Below are 16,595 nucleotides of genomic sequence, written 5' to 3' on the forward strand. Positions count from 1 at the left end.
ATATTGTAAAAATAAGAATGGATTAAAGAAATGTTGTATGTACCTTTAAGCAGAAATAAGAAATGTTCAATTACAGGTGCCAGGAAAAGAAACAGCATCCCATAGTGCTGAGCATGTCTGTGAATGCCACAAGCAATCTCATGGCGTATGCGTTACTCGAGTCAATATCGTCAGAGTCCTCAATGTCAGTTTGGATCTTAAGGAGTAACTCGCCTGCCAAATGTGAAGTGCTGGCGAGACTCGTCAGCATATTCTTCAGCAGTTCGGGCTCCATTCCTGCAGACCGAAACGGAAGAGAGAGGGTGCAGTACAAAAAACATTTAAAGATGGTGCCAAATATGGATGGAAGCACAGGGATTGCTGGGATGCGAACCGATGCATCATGGGGCATTGAGACAGGACCCAGAATGCCCTGCACTGCCCCCCCTTCCTGCAAGCCACAGCGCCAGAATGGGAAGAGGTGCTCTGTGGGATAGCGGCCCATAATGCATCGCTCCCAATGCCGCTGCAACTGCTGCAAATGTGGTCACACCAGTGCGCTTGCAGCTATCAGTGTGGACAGACTGTGGCGCTTTCCCTACTGCAGTCTCCGAAGGCTGGTTTAACTCAAAGCGCTCTATATTTGCAAGTGTAGCCATGCCCTTAGGAACACCTGTACCCACCCCGTCTCCTTTTCACAGGGATTTGGCATCTCTACGTAGCAAGTGAGGTTCAGTTGAGGGTGCTCACCTCAGTCAGGGCAGACTAAGCACAGTTCTGCTGCCCTTTGCTAATGAAATAGGGCTAATGACATTCCATTACCCTGCATTCAATACTGGAGTGTTGTGTAACCCAACACCAGCCAAAAGTAATGATTTTGGCAGAGCAGTTTCTGACCTGATACAGCAGTCAGTATCTCGCTGGAGCAAGTGCTCTAAGGCCTGGTCTACACTACGCACACTACGCTGTGCACTTAGGCATAGTGGGCATATAGAAAACATGGTCTTACTCTGTCCCTAAAGTCTTTCCCCCAGCTCATCGCAAGATGTCAGGGAGAGCTCATTCCAGCCCTGCATATGAATTTTCTAGTGTGGATCAGGCCTCAGCAGTGTGATCTGGGTGCATGTTCCCAGCAGGTCTGTTCTTAGCTCCCAGGGATTCTCCAGCTGCTGGCTCCCCTGGGGGCAGAGAAAGGGGCTCAGATCTCTGTAGAGGGACAAGACTCCTCACATCCCAGCTCACATGAGGGGACTGGAGAGAGGCTCAGACACCCCAGAAAGGGTTGGCCCCACCAGTTCTTGACTTGCTATGTATCAGGGAGAGGGGATTGGATTGATAACACCTAGAAGGGCAGGGCCCCCCACATCTCAGTAAATATATGGGAGGCAGAGACAAGGCCTCCTGGACAACAGGGGGTTTGGGCCCCCCAGATGCTAACACATGCATAAGAAGCACTGAGAGGGACTCAGACAACCACAGAGGGACGGGGGCCCTGTGTGTCCTGGCATAAGTACAGGGGTCAGGGAAAGGGGCTCAGATTCCTCCAGAAGTGCAACCCCTGCCCCCCCACCTCCAACAAAATGTTTATTAATAGAGATAAATAGAAAGTTCCACATTTAGGAACAAGCGACATGGACCACACCAACAGAATGGGGGGGGGGCTGTATCCTGGAAAGCAGTGACTCTGGAAAGGATTTAGGGGTCGCAGTGACTCTAATGGGTTATTCCTGATTTACACCAGAGTCCTGTGTGTTTTCCTGTCCCTGCCCCATGGTGTGTGACTCTGGCTCTCCATTAGTTGTGTGTGGTTTGGAGTTTGATGTTCCTGCTGCTGGTCTCCCAGGCTGGGGGCAGGTCCCTGGCTCCTGCTTGACCTCCCTGAGCTAGAGCCCCCTGGTGGCCCTTGGGGCTGCACCAGGCCTGAGACGTTTACTTAGGGTACTTCTACTCTACGGGATTATTCCGAATTTACATAAACTGGTTAGCAAAACCGATTGTATAAAATCGAGTGCGCGCGGCCACACTAAACACATTAAATCGGTGGTGTGCGTCCACGGTCCGAGGCTAGCGTCGATTTCTGGAGCATTGCACTGTGGGTAGCTATTCCGTAGCTATCCCATAGTTCCCGCAGCCTCCCCCGCCCCTTGGAATTTCCGGGTTGAGATCCCAGTGCCTGATGGGGCAAAAATCATTGTCGCGGGTGGTTCTGGGTAAATGTCGTCGGTCACTCCTTCCTCTGGGAAAGCAATGGCAGACAATCATTTCACTTGTGTGATGAAGTAATAAAGAACGCAGGAATAAGAAACAGTGACTTGTTAGTGAGAAATGAGTGGAAGGCAGCCTCCTGCTGCTATAATAATCCAGACAGGACATTAAGCAGTGTGGGGGAGAGGAGCCCAGCATCCCACTGCTAGTCCAGGGACAATTGAATCTTTTCTTTACACATGAAGGGTGGGGGCTGATGGCTGATGTTGGTGTTGACTGCTGCAGCATCGCGTCTATCTGCAGCATTCAGTAAAGATAGGGTGACATGTAAAAGAGTCAAGAGAGGATTGTTTTCCCTTTCACTTCTGGGGGTGGGGGAGGTGTAAATTGCTGAACTATGCCCTGAACCACCGCGGACACTGTGTTTGACCCTAGAAGCATTTGGAGCTCAGCCAAGAATGCAAACGCTTTTCGGAGACTGCAGGACCTGTGGGATAGCTTGAGTCCTCCAGTCCCCGCTCCCTCCCTCCATGAGCGTCCATTTGATTCTTTGGCATTCCGTTAGGCTTGTCACGCAGCAGTGTGCTGAGTCCCTGCTATGGCGTCTGTCTGGAGATTTTTAAAAAATGATTTTGAATTTCGTCTTCTGTAACGGCGCGCTGATAGAACAGATTTGCCTGCCCTTACAGCGATCACATCCACATGATCCATGCTGGAACTCTTTCTTTATTTTGATTTTTAACTGTTTCACCACCCGTGCTGATCGGAGCTCCACGCTGGGCAAACAGGAAATATTCAAAAGTTCGCGGGGCTTTTCCTGTCTGCCTGGCCACTGCATCCGAGTTCAGATTGCTGTCCAGAGTGGTCAGTGGTGCACTGTGGGATACCACCCGGAGGCCAATACCGTCGAATTGCGGCCACACTAACCCTATTCCGATATGGTAATACCGATTTTAGCGCTACTCCTCTCATTGGGGAGGAGTACAGAAATCGATTTAAAGAGCCCTTTATATCGATATAAAGGGCCTCGTAGTGTGGACGGTTGTGGCATTAAATCGGTTTAATGCTCCTAAAACCGGTTTAAACGCATAGTGTAGACCAGGCCTTAGAGCACTTGCTCCAGCGAGATACTGACCTTGCCTGTGGAGCCAGGGGTCGTGTTACACACTGCTCCCTGTCACAAGCTCCAGCTGGTAGCAGTTACTGACACCGAGCTGGGGTTTTTCCCTGCACTATTGCAATTACCTACATCCACAGTTCCCCATGGGCCAAAGGTAGAAGCTCTGCCAGATGGAAGCACTCCCAGCACAATGAGCTACAACGGTGAAATCGGTTTTAAATTTGGGCACAAAACACATTCTAATGTAACATAATTTTTTAAATTAGAAAAATCTTGTTTTCATTTGTGTCCAAATTTAAAATAGACATTTCACAGGTGTAGCAAATTGTGACAGGAGGAGCTGCTATTCACCCATTTCAAATAGCTACCCATGGAACACATGCAGGTAGAAAAGTCTGACGGGGACCCCCTTGTCAAAGTCAGGACTCAAAGTTGGTCAGACCACTCTGTTTTATTAGCACAGCGCTCTGCTAATAACACCCAGATAATGTGAGCACCATGCAAGACACAAACTATCTTATTTATACAAGTAAAAGGGTGAGAACTTAATAAGATAACAAAGGAAGCAGAATCTGATAAGTTTACCTGGGCTAGGCATGCATATCTTATTTCCTTACTAACAATTACCGATCCTCTGTTAACGTTTCGCCATTAGCACCATTGTTTATGTCTAATGTTTCTTTTCCTGGCACCTGTATTTCAGCATTTCTTATTTCTGCTTAAAGTACATACAACATTTCTTTAATCCATTCTTATTTTTACAATATAATTCATTCTACTTTCACAATGCAGGGGGCAGGGATATGACAATGCCTCTAACGTGTCAGGAAAATTTCAGGGAGTAAAGACAAGAATTTTGGAAGAAAATGCCCAAGCCTATTTTTCTCCATGCAGTGCTCAGACGCTGATCCTCTGTGGCACCCACGCTATGGAAACCAGTGTAGAGGTAAAAACATATTTTGGAAATGTTCAGAAACTCTATAAAGTATTTGCTCTCAGCCCTGCAAGATGGAAAATTTTGCAGACCATTGCAAATATCTCTCTTCACTCTGTATCTAAAACTAGGTGGAGCACAAGAGTTGATGCTGCTCGCTCCCTAATCAAGAATCACACAGGCGTGCTGGAAAGTTTAATTAAAATTGAAGAGGAGCTTCATTTACCTCCCGAAATCCAGGCAGGTGTGGACTGTTTGATTAAGTGGCTACAATATGGTTTAAAGTGCTTCAGTGTATTGATGATAAGAACAAGGTCCTATAAAGTGCCAAATTAACAATGGAAGAGGGAGCTAAGCACATGAGCAACTTAGTCAAGGAAATTCAAACAATGAAAGATTCTTGGCCAATTTTTTTTTTTTTGAAGAAGCCAAACAAGTCACTTCAAGCCTTGGCATTGACCCAAAAATGAAAAGTGACTCAAGGATCTGGAAGAACAAGCGATTCTTTGATGACACAGGGGATGCAGACTATACATTTGACTCTCCCAATATTCAGTTCAAAATACAGGTGATCTTTCCTGACAATGGATTTGCTTCTATCAGAGCTAGGAGGTCTTGGTGAAAGAATGGCTGAAGTCTCAAATTTATTTTCGCCCATTTTGTGTCCACCAGATAAAGTGGATGAATCTTCTATAAAAAGTTTTGTTGACACTTTGGCCTATCCAAAAGATCTCCAGAGAGAAGATCTTAAAGAGGAACTTAGAATGTTTTACAAAATAAAAGAAGATTCCAATTTAAGAGTTGATGGACATATAACCTATGCACTTACACGTCTTAATGCTCTCTTCAAAAAAGGGCTGGAAAATGTGTTTCCAGAGATTTGTGTTTGTTTACACCTACTAACAGTGTTGCCAGTGTCGGTAGCATCGGGAGAGTGTGCCTTGAGTAATCTAACATTGATTAAAAATCATTTGCATTCAGCCACCGGGGAAGAAAGGCTGAACCATTTGCTCACTTTAAGCACAGAATATGAAATGGCCAAAGACATAAGTTTTGATGACATCATTAATGAGTTCACCAAAATGAAAGCGAGGAAAAAAATTGCAGCTGTATAATTAATGTTCAGAACAATTTGTAAAAAAACGATTTCATAAGAAGCATTATGTAGTTACAAATGTATACATACCATTAAAGCACTTAATGTTTTTAAATAATGTATTTTGTGTATTTTCAAATTATTAAAAATTAATTTTTGAATGTATTTCACTGGTTATTTTTTACATTTCCAAATACATGTTACTATAATATTGCAACGTTGCTTTGCTTCAGGCCCACCCAAATCCTCTGGGCAGCCCTGGCCCTTACTGTGCGGCTCAGAACAGCGTGTCTGGCTCCCCAGCAGAGCGCACAGCCCCGTCCCCACCCCTACAGAGTGCCACAGACAGGGCCGGCTCCAGACCCCAGTGCGCCAAGCGTGTGCTTGGGGCGGCATGCTGCAGGGGGCGCTCTGCCTGTCGCCAGGAGGGCGGCAGGCGTCTCCAGTGGACCTCTCGCAGGCGTGTCTGCGGAGGGTCCGCTGGTCCCGCGGCTCCAGTGGACCCCCGCAGGCACGTCTGCAGGAGGTCCACCGGAGCCACGGGACCAGCGATCAGCAGAGCGCCCCCCATGGCGTGCCGCCGTGCTTGGGATGGCGAAATTGCTAGAGCCGCCCCTGGCCACAGAGCAGCGCGCTGGGCAGCAGGGGAGGAGGAGAAGGAAGGAGCTTGAGAGCTCCTGGAGGCCTGATGCGAAGAGCCCGGCAGCTGGGGATCTGAGAATGCAGGGGAGGGGCTCGAGAACTGCCAGGCCGGTGATCACTGAAGCTGCAGGGGCGAGGAGGGGGAAGCGGAGACCCATACGAGTGGCACGATCTGGTCGGCTGCCCTGTCAGCCACGTGCACTCTGCATGGCGGGGAAATCCTGGACATTTGCAAATCCCCCCCCCCCACGCTATTTTTCTATGCAAAAAGCCGGACATGTCCAGAGGATTGGTAACCCTACCCTATCCACACCCCCACCAGGCCCCCTGGGATCCCACCCCCCTATCCAACCCCCCCCCAATTCCCATCCTCATCCGCTGACTGGCCTGACCCCTAGCCACGCCCACAGGGACACCAGGCCTGTCCACCCCCGCTACACTTGCTCCCTATCCCCTGACCACCACCCCTCCCCCAGAACCTCCACCCTCTCCAACTGCCCTCTGCTCCCTGTCCCCTGACTGTCCATCAGGACCTCCTGCCCCTTATCCAACCCCCCTGTTCTCCATCCCGTGACTGTTCCTTGGGACCTCCTGCCCCTTATCCAACCCCACCGTTCCCCATCCCCTTACCATTCTGCTTACAGCAGCAGAAGCTTGCAGCCACGCCACTGCGCTGCCTGGCAGGCTTGGTGGGCCAGAGTGCTGGCAGCGGCATGGTGAGCAGAAGCTGTGGGGGAGGAGCTGGGGCCTAGCCTCCCCAGCTGGGAGCTCAAGGGCCAGGCAGGATAGTCCCATGGGCCAGATGTGGCCCATGGGCTGTAGTGTGCCCACCTTTGTCATAGAAGCTCATGTAATAAGCTCTAGAGATCCCAAGTTCAATCCTGACCACTGGGGTCTATCAGCATTACACAAGCAGACACTGAAATCCAAAAATTTAAAGCTTTATAACCGTTAAAACACAAATTGTCAACATCACATTTCAAAAGATGCAAAATAACTATCCTGAAATAAAACTCTACTAAGTTCTCATGCAGCACTGTTCCTTGTGTGCCTGTCTGTACATTCTGATTATTGTCAATGGAAATATATTGTTGTTGGTTTGCGTGTGTAAAATGAAATCAACATTTATCACCATTTACTGATAAACTCTAATCCTTATAAGCCTATGATATTAAATTCACAAGCTAAAAACTTTGCTAATCTGGCATCAGTGTTTCAAAGAGCTGATTTTCACTTACATTAAGGCTGCTCTTGCTCAGTGTAAACAGGCCTCAGTGCAAGCACTGTCACCACCTCTCATGACTTTATCATGAGTCGCATTACATTTGTTGTGTTTGTTACAGCCCCAGCTCCTGGAAGCATGTGATGAGGTGAGACTCTCAGCTTTAGTTTTCTAAGCAATGGCAGTTTCTAGCCTTTTCAGTCTTTCCCTGCCAATTAGGGACTACAGAACCCTGCCTGGTTGTGCCAGACACGCTAGCCAGCTACAAACACAGACCCAGGTCAGAACCACATCCCACAAACCGCAGGCTTAACTGAAAGCAGCTTAAGAAGTGTTCTTGTCTCTAACATTCAGATGCCCAGGTCTCAATGGGGTCCAACCCCCCAATAAATCCGTTTTACGCTGTATAAAGTGTATGCAGGGTAAACTCATAAACTGTTCGCCCTCTATAACACTGACAGAGAGAGATGCACGGCTGTTTGCTCCCCTGGGTATTCATACATACTCTGAGTTAATTAATAAATAAAAAGTGATTTTATTAAATACAAAAAGTAGGATTTAAGTGGTTCCAAATAATAACATACAGAACAAAGTGAATTACCAAACAAAATAAAATAAAACATGCAAGCCTATGCCTAATACAGTAAGAAGCTGAACAGAGATAAAATCTCACCCTCAGAGATGTTCCAATAAGCCTCTTTTACAGACTAGCCTCCTTCTAGTCTGGGTCCAGCAATCACTCACTACCCTATCGTCACTGTCCTTTGTCCCAGTTTCTTTCAGGTATCCTTTGGTGTGGAGAGGCTCCCTCTTAAACCAGCTGAAGACCAAATGGAGGGGTATCCCAGGGATTTAAATAGATTATCTCTTGTGTGTGGATACCCCTCCCTTCCCCTGTGTAGAATTCCAGCTACAAGATGGAGTTTTGGAGTCACCTGAGCAAGTCACATGTTCATGCATGACTGAGTTCCTTACCAGTCAAGCCACATTCCTGCGAAAGCTCAGATGTGGACTGGCATCTCCAAGTTCAGTGCTGGTTTAAGAATTTCTTGATTGGGCACTTGCTGAGAATAGTCTTTCTTCAGGAAGCTGACCAACTGCTTCACTGAGGCTATTTAAAATTAAACAAGTACAAAGCCAATATTCATAACTTTAAATACAAAAATGATACATGCATACAAACAAGGTGAATGTATTCAGTAGATCATAACCTTTGCAGAGATATGCTATATGGTATAGGTAACATAAAACATATTCCATGTAATGTCATATTTATATTCATAAGCATATTTCCATAAAGCATTATGGGGTGCAACGTCACACGTTCTACATCTGTAAGTGTATCCATGCCCCTGGTCTTTCCTTGGAGGCAGAGCAAAGGAGTAGCAGGGGCTGGGGAAACTCAGAATCTTCCCTGACTGCAGGAAACTCCCATTCCTGTTGGGGAGCGGGCAGACAGCCACCAGGCAGCTTCAGAGCAGTTATTTGTCTGCCCATCTCCTCTCCACTTCCCATGCAATGATCCTGCAGCCTTCAGCTATGAATGCAATGCATGCAGGGAGTCAGCCACCTGTGTGCCTAGGGGTGTAGCAATGACAGTGATGGCCTCTTTGCCCAAGAACACTATCGCATATGATAAGAATGGGGAGACATGAAGACAGGGAGATAGTGGTGTAGAAAGGGTGATGGCCCCAGGGCCATGGAGGGATCTGGTGAGAGTAGCAGAGACATCAAAGACATGGTGGAGAGTGTAAAGAAACCATGTTCCAGGGGAGTCAGAATGGTCTAATGGTTCTGGTACTGGGCTAAGAATCAAGAGACCTGGGTTCTATTTCTGCCTTGCTGCGTAAGTCAGAAATCCTCAGTGCACAGACTGTAGATTAAAATAGGTTTGACTTCTTCAGGGACAAGAAACTGTCCAGAGCTGTGGCATTTGAGGCCCTTTCAATTATCATGTGCTGGTTCCATCTGACTGTTTGTGTTTCCACTGCTTGGTTTGGGTCCCTCTTAGATCTCCAAGGAGACCTTTGAATGCTCTGAGTAAGGCTCTCTGGTGTCATAGGAAAGACAGCAGAGAAAACCCAGGGAGTTAGAGAAGGTTCTGATCACCCTGGTGCCTCTGTCATATGCTTTGCAGCAGTTCCTACAGGATATCATGCCATGCAAATGTCCTGCTTAGATTGAACTTAACTTTACAAGCCCTGCAATGAAGTGGACCTGAGTGGATGGCTCCCTGTTAAATTATCTTTCCCCATGTTAAATACCTCTGAAGTGTTTTTAAACATCAGCCAAGCTAATTGTTTATCATTATCTGTATTTATTATTGCTGCACAATAAAGCCTCTAATCAGCTATTACAAGTGAATTAATGGATGATATGGTGCAGCAACGACTTCTATTGCCCATTGTGCTGGCCCAGCGTCACAGGGGCAGCAGGTTTGTATAATTTTTGGTGGTGCTCAGAATGGGTCCAAGTCCCAACCCACCCACCTGCCTTGTAAGCCGATCTCAATTTTTTAAAATAATGTAAAAATGAACTGGAAACAGTAAGCGTTTAACAATTTCCCACCGTTGCACAATATCACTATAGTAAGAACATTTATTTAACTAATAATATCAACTTTATTAATACCCTTTTCAGTACAGAAACAACCGAGTGGTCTTGGATCAATAACCCTCAATAGCAAATACTTTCTAAAATTAAAACAAAATGTAGCCCCTTCTTTTGCGATGTTCTTCAGGAATCAGCAAACGCTTTTCATCATTGTTCAGTGGGGGATGGGGCTGCCCCTTGCCCAGCCTGGGGCAGGAGCGGTGACTGCGGGGGGGGGGAGGGGGAGCAGGGTGTCACGACACTCACCCAATCCCCAACTGCTCAGGTCCAGGCCCCTTGTGGTGGGTGCTGGTGGAGGGGGGAGCTTTGTTTGATGTAGCCAGTTTGATGTGGCAGTGGCCGGAGAGGGACTGCAAAGCAGAGCAGCAGGAGGTCACTAGCTCTGCACTGAGAAGAAAGCAGCAGAATAAAAGTCTGAATCAGGGAGCAGGAAGGGGGCTCCTTGTAACGGCTGCTATGTTATGATGCACCATAAAAAGTACTAAAGACACTTGGTGGAGGTTCTCTGGCAGACTGCCTGCTGCTTAATTCACACAGAGATCTGCCAGCCAGGGGTTGCAGAAACTGATGGGGGAGCCCATTCAGAGTTAGAAATTAAAAATGAACATTGCCTGCAATCTCTTCATGCTGTCAATTATGAGTGACAACACATTTTTTGTCTTGTCAGATAGTGAAAACCGTGTTGCATATTAACCTATTTGCCAACATATTTTTCCATGTAATAACACACTAAGATTGGATAAGAAACCACACTAATGACACATAATTCAGTGAGAAATAGGGAAAGGAATGCAGATATTTTTGGAGGAAATTTTAGGGGTAAATTATCTATTTTTAGATTAAAATTTCCCTGTGTTAAAAACTAGGAAAAACATATATCTTCAGGAGCCCATGCCACCTAGATACCAGCAAACTGGTTAAAAGCCACAAATGAATCTATCGAAAGATAATTTTAGGGTATTTATTTTCAAATAATCAAGGTAAGTTTAGGGCACTCTGTCATAAATGGCATATTGTGAATCAATCTTCAAAACTGAATTATTACATTGAAATGTTCATAATGCGCATGCTCCGCTCAGCTAGCTCTTCAAGAAATTAGGTTCAATTGCTAATTTCACGGAATTAGATCAATCAGTCACTATTTTTACAGCGCATTTCAAAAGGTGATGGACAGAACCCAGAGGAATTGTAATGAGCAACTTTCTTTTCTTTGCACTCTAAACTTCACATGACAATAAAAATGTCACCCTTTCGACTGATTTATGGCTGAGAAGAAAGGTTTCCCAAGAAAGCTTTACCAAATTTCATGTTGTGTGTCATTAAGTGGCAGCATCTTTAATACAATGAAGTTAATTTGTTATGATTGAGTAAAGGAATACAACCCCTTCTCTATTTCTATATCAAACTACATTTGTTGTGTCCTTATAACCAAGAACACAAAGAGCCTGGCAGCACATTGAAATCAACAGTGGACACTGACAATCCATTGCCTGCAAATAATATTTCTAAAGAAAAATAAACTAAAAAATGGAGATTGAAGAAGAGATTTCTATCTGCAGGAAAATAGCATTTGAGGTTGAGGACTGGGTTTTGTAAATTGATGTGAGAAAAAGAAAGGAAGGGTCATATCTTGATATGTAGCTAGAAAGTTAAAAATCCTATGAACTAATGCTGACAGAAGTTCAAAGATTATTTTATAACCTTGTGTGAGTTAACTTAAATATATTGCTTATTTAATTCTATCATTTTTTCAACTATTAATTTTCAAAGGTGTAGTGCAGGATGTGAGTGTATATGCCCTGCCTTCCAGAGAGAACCAGTCAAGACAATAAAGAGAGGGGGAGAGAGAAAGCAGCTGCACATGTGTGGAGTTGTGATGTTTATGACACAAGTCAGACAATTTAATAGTTTATTTTGTTAAGATAAATATTTTGGATTTCTTGAAATTTCACAGTTGAAATACAAATGACGTTATTTAAAGACATTAAACTTCAATATAGATTTGAGGGAAGAATAAAAAATAAATGTAAATAATTCCATTTCTAAAAATATGTTTAGATGCTTGTTTCTGAAATATTGTTGAAATGTAAATTAAAATATTCTTGAATTTACACCTTGTTACAATAATATTTTCTAAATTAAAATATATATATTTTTCATATTTTACACTGAGATTTCACAGGGGTAGAAAATTCTGACCGGAGTGAATGACCCCATCCCCCACCACCTGCTACCCCTGGGGCAGAGGACGGGGAAAGGTGGGGGCTGGGGGTTCCCAGATGTCCAGTTTTCGACTGGAAACTCCAGTTGAAAAGGAAAACTGGCAGCGTCCGGTCAGCACAGAAAGTCCAGTTGCTGCAGTAACTGGCTCCCACCACTGGGGGCGGGAAGAGCAGCAGCGCTGGGAGGGGCCAGTCTGTGCCGCGGGGTCACTGTCAGGGACAGAGATTCCCTGCGACCTGAGCTGGGACCGGGCAGATTATCAGGGGAGCCGCGTTTGTACCCCCAGCGTTGAGACCTCTAGTCCTCTTTTAAATCCTGTTATAGTCCTAGCCTTCACAACCACCTCAGGCAAGGAGACCCACAGGTTGACTGTGCGCTGTGTGAAGAACTTCCTTTTATTTGTTTTAAATCTGCTGCCCATTAATTTCATTTGGTGGCTCCTAGTTCTTATATTATGGGAACAAGTAAATAACTTTTCCTTATTCACTTTCTTCACACCACTCATGATTTTATATACCTCTATCATATCCCCCCTTAGTCTCCTCTTTTCCAAGCTGAAAAGTCCTAGCCTCTTTAATCTCTCCTCATACAGGACTCATTCTAAACCCCTAATCATTTTAGTTGCCCTTCTCTGAACCTTTTCTAGTGCCAGTATATCTTTTTTGAGATGAGGAGACCACATCTGTATGCAGTATTCGAGATGTGAGTGTACCATCGATTTATATAAGGGCAATAAGATACTCTCCGTCTTATTCTCTATCTCTTATTCTGTTTGCTTTTTTGACCGCCTCTGCTCACTGCATGGACATCTTCAGAGAACTATCCACGATGACTCCAAGATCTTTTTCCTGACTCGTTGTAGCTAAATTAGCCCCCATCATATTGTATGTATAGTTGGGGTTATTTTTTCCAATGTGCATTACTTTACATTTATCCACATTAAATTTCATTTGCCATTTTGTTGCCCAATCACTTAGTTTTGTGAGATCTTTTTGAAGTTCTTCACAGTCTGCTTTGGTCTTAACTATCTTGAGCAGCTTAGTATCATCTGCAAACTTTGCCACCTCACTGTTTACCCCTTTCTCCAGATCATTTATGAAGAAATTCAATAGGCTTGGTCCAAGGACTGACCCTTGGGGAACACCACTAGTTACCCTTCTCCATTCTGAGAATTTACCATTTATTCCTACCCTTTGTTCCCTGTCTTTTAACCAGTTCTCAATCCATGAAAGGATCTTCCCTCTTATTCCATGACAACTTAATTTAGGTAAGAGCGTTTGGTGACGGGCCTTGTCAAAGGCTTTCTGGAAATCTAAGTACACTATGTCCACTGGATCCCCCTTGTCCACATGTTTGTTAACCTTTACAAAGAACTCTAATAGATTAGTAAGACATGATTTACTTTTACAGGAACCATGTTGACTTTTGCCCAACAAGTTATATTCGTTTATGTGTCTGACAATTTTATTCTTTACTGTTATCTCAACTAATTTGCCCGGTACCGACGTTAGACTTACCTGTCTGTAATTGCCAGGATCACTTCTAGAGCCCTTTTAAAATATTGGTGTCACATTAGCTAACTTCCAGTCATTGGGTACAGAGGCCGATTTAAAGGACAGGTTACAAACCTTAGTTAATAGTTCTGCAACTTCACATTTGAGTTCTTTCAGAACTCTTGGGTGAATGCCATCTGGTCCGGGTGACTTGTTAATGTTAAGTTTATCAATTAAGTCCAAAACCTCCTCTAGTGACACTTCAATCTGTGACAGATCCTCAGATTTGTCACCTACAAAAGCTGGTTCAGGTTTGGGAATCTCCCTAACATCCTCAGCCATGAAGACTGAAGCAAAGAATCCATTTAGTTTCTCCGCAATGACTTTATCGTCTTTAATCTCTCCTTTTGTATCTCGATCATCAAGGGGACCCACTGGTTGTTTAGCAGGCTTCCTGCTTCTGATGTACTTAAAAACATTTTGTTATTACCTTTGGAGTTTTTGGCTAGCCCTTCTTCAAACTCCTTTTTGGCTTTTCTTACTACATATTTACACTGAATTTGGCAGTGTTTATGCTCCTTTCTATTTACCTCACTAGAATTGGACTTTCACTTTTTAAAAGATGCCTTGTTATCTCTCACTGCTTCTTTTACATGGTTGTTAAACCACGGTGGCTCTTTTTAGCTCTTTTACAATGTTTTTTAATTTGGGGTGTACATTTAAGTTGGGCCTCTATTATAGTGTCTTTGAAAAGTGTCCATGCAGCTTGCAGAGATTTCACTCTAGACACTGTACATTTTAATTTCTGTTTAACTAATTTAATAATTTTTGCACAGTTCCCCTTTCTGAAATTAAATGCCACCGTGTTGGGTTGTTGAGGTGTTCTTTCTACCACAGGGATGTTAAATGTTATTATATTATGATCACTATTTCCAAGCAGTCCTTTTATAGTTACTTCTTGGACCAGATCCTGTACTCCACTCAGGACTAAATTGGGAATTGCCTCTTTCCTTGTGGGTTCCTGTACCAGCTGCTCCATGAAGCAGTCATTTAAAGTATCAAGAAATTTTGTCTCTGTGTTTCATCCTAGGTGACATGTACCCAGTCAATATGGGGATAATTGAAATCCTCCACTATTATTGAGTTTTTTATTTTGATAGCTTCTCTAAGCATTTCATCATCCCCTAGCATTTCATCATCACTGTCATTGTCCTGGTCAGGTGGTCGATAATAGATCCCTCTTGTTATATTCTTATTAGAGCACAGAGATTCTATGGAACATGTGGATTCATTTAAGATTTTTACTTCATTTTTTCCTACATTTTCTTTCACATTTAGTGCCACTCCCTCCACCCATGACTTGTTCTGTCCTTCTGATATATTTGGTAACCCAGAATGATTGTGTCCAATTGATTGTCCTCACTCCATAGAAACCTGGTGATGCCTATTATATCAATATGCTCCTTTAACACGAGGCATTCTAGTTCACCCATCTTATTATTTAGACTTCATGATCCTGGCAAAGAGCCCTCTACCACCATGCTCAAGGTTTCCAACTTTGTGAACGGGACAATAGACAGCAGTCTGAGTGATATCCTCCATCCACCCCTGGCTCTCCAATGATGTGTTTGCTACCCAAATCCACCAGATCCTGACTGATGTGGGTATCTGACCGAACTCTATATTCTGACTATAGAATGGCCTCCTCTATCACAAGGGTTGTATTCAAGTTCCAGAGCAACAGCCTCGGCTTCAGGAATTGAAACTATGCACAATTCACCACTTCAGGGCCATTTTGGCCAATTCAAGACCTCTGTAGCCTTAGTCTATTATATAAATGGACTTCATCATAGAACTGCCCTGCTCCCAGGGAAAACTCGGTAATCCTGGTTGTTGTTGACTTCCTAACAAAGATGGTGCAGTTCATCCCATTTGGTATTGTTCCTATTGCACAGGAAATGGCATGGTTCTTCCTGAAAAAATGTCTTCTGCTACCATGCGTTAACAATGGGCATTATATCAGACCAGGGCCCCAGTGCATCTCCCAAATATGGTGTCAATTTCTAGACTCTTTGGCATCAAGTTCCTCACCTCATCCACCTATCTCCCCCAGACTAATGTGTAAACAGAGAGGGTCAATCAAATCTTGGGGCAGTAGCTTTGCTGCCTTTTGAGTTATCACCAGGATGAATGGCATCTCCTGCTGTGCTATGCAGAGTTTGCATATAACAATGCAAGCCACACCTCAGTCCAACATAGCCTGTTTTTTACAAGCCATGGCTTTCACTCCCGCTACCACCCAGACTTGCCTGTGAGTTTCCCAGTATCAGCTGCTGCAAATTTAAACTCCCATCTACACTGAGTGCAGCAGGAAATCAAGGAACATTTGCAGTCCCCCAAAGATGCCTTTAAACACCATTCAAATCAAGACTGTTGGGCTCTTCCTTGTCTTGCCATGGGGGACAAGATGTGGTGCTCTCTGCCCACAACCTTCAGTAGAGCTACCCATCCATCAAACTAGACTTCCAGTACCTGGGCCCCTTCAAGATTATAGAATGGTTGAACCCACTGCCTCTCCGGTTATAGCTGCCTGAGTCCTTGAAGATCCACCCCATCTTTCACATCTCACTTTGAAAGCCCCAGACCAAGAACCCAGAACCCTAACTGCTCCAACTCACCACCACCACCCATAACAGTCCAGGGACAGGAGGGGTACTTGGTCCACTGAATTCTCAACTCTCAGCAAGTTAGGGGAAGGCTCCAGTACCTGGTGGACTGGAAAGTGTATAGTCCCAACGTGTGGTCTTGGGATTCAGTAGAGAACATTCATACCCAGGATCTATTGCAAGAGCTCCCTGGGAAGTACCACACAAAACTGGCCTATGAGGCCCCTATGAGTTGCCATCAGGGCCTGCCAGTCTCTTGGCAACCTAACCAGTTCAGCTGGCCTGTAGTAAGCTGTCTGATTGGCTACACTGCTTGATTTCCTTGGAAGAGTCAGCAGCCCAGCTCTTAAGTCCACCAGCAAAAGTGGCTCAGTGGCTGCTCAAACCATTATCCAATGGCTG

Source organism: Mauremys reevesii, linkage group 15 (genome assembly GCF_016161935.1).
Source record: "Mauremys reevesii isolate NIE-2019 linkage group 15, ASM1616193v1, whole genome shotgun sequence".
Classification (NCBI taxonomy): Eukaryota; Metazoa; Chordata; order Testudines; family Geoemydidae; genus Mauremys; species Mauremys reevesii.